Raw genomic sequence first — 1,241 nt, 5'->3', positions numbered from 1 at the left:
ATTTACTACTACTTTGAAGTAGAAGGAAGATTTAGATGATAAAATTGCTTACACATCAGCAGTATTTTCAATAATCAATGCATGTAAACAACCTAAATGTCCATCGACAGATAAAGAAGATGTGGTATATATAAACAATGGAATATTATTCAGCCATTAAAAATAATGAAATAATGCCATTTGCAGCAACATGGATGGAGATTATCATCATACTAAGTGAAGTAAGTTATTTTAAAAAAGACAAGTACCATATTACACCACTTCCATGTGCAATATAAAATACAACACAAATGGACATAAAACACACTCACAGATATAGAGAAAAGACTTATGGTTGCCAAGTGAGGGTGAGGGAGGGGATTCGGCTCTAGCAGATGCAAGCTATTATATATATGATGGATAAAAAACAAGGTCCTACTGTATAGTATAGGGAACTATATTTGATATCCTGTAATGAACCATAATGGAAGTGAAAATGAAAAACAAGGTATTTTTGTTAATTGAGTCACTTTGCTGTAAGCAAGCAGAAATTAAACAACATGTAAATCAACTATATTTCAATAAAATTTATAAAATTGTTTAGAAGGCCCTAGCTACACTTGATCTTAGCCAAAAGGCCAAGAAGCAAAAGAAGGCTCTAGTTAATGCAATAGCAGGAATATATAAACTTGGGAAACAACAATCAAATTTATGTTTAGTTGTAGATGACATGACTGTGAGGAACATATGAAAATTTGATAAGACAATAAAGATATTTATATAGACATATATGCTTAAAAAAACATTTTTATATATGTACGTAGGATTTAAGAGAAGCATACATCCCTAGAGACCATTCCAAGTTAGTTGATAGCTTGAATATATTTGCATGTAAGTATACTCATATACTCATATGCCATCCAAGGAGCGGCGGCTGCGTGGGCGCAGGAGGGCTGAGAGGAGCTACTCCACGTTCAGGGTCAGGAGGGACAGCCGTGAGGAGATACCCCTCGTCCAAGAAAAAGAGCAGTGGCTGCGCTTTGCTGGAGAAGCCATAAAGAGATACTCCACATCCAAGGTAAGAGAAACCCAAGTAAGATGGTAGGTGTTGTGAGAGGGCATCAGAGGGCAGACACACTGAAACCATAATCAAAGAAAACTAGGCAATCTTATCACATGGACCACAATCTTATCTAACGCATCAAAACTAAGCCATGCCGTGTGGGGCCACCCAAGACTGTCGGGTCATGGTTGAGAGGTCT

The 1,241-nt window shown here is 36.8% G+C and overlaps 1 pseudogene; it reads right to left on the bottom strand.

Moving 5' to 3' along the window:
* Positions 1-499: 499 nt before the first annotated feature.
* Positions 500-629, bottom strand: LOC122446953 (annotated as a pseudogene).
* Between the last annotated feature and the right edge of the window lie 612 nt (positions 630-1,241).

Source organism: Cervus canadensis, chromosome 8, assembly GCF_019320065.1.
Source record: "Cervus canadensis isolate Bull #8, Minnesota chromosome 8, ASM1932006v1, whole genome shotgun sequence".
Taxonomy (NCBI): domain Eukaryota; kingdom Metazoa; phylum Chordata; class Mammalia; order Artiodactyla; family Cervidae; genus Cervus; species Cervus canadensis.
Note: the sequence above shows the minus strand (reverse complement) of the source record. Positions and strands in the feature narration are given on the sequence as shown.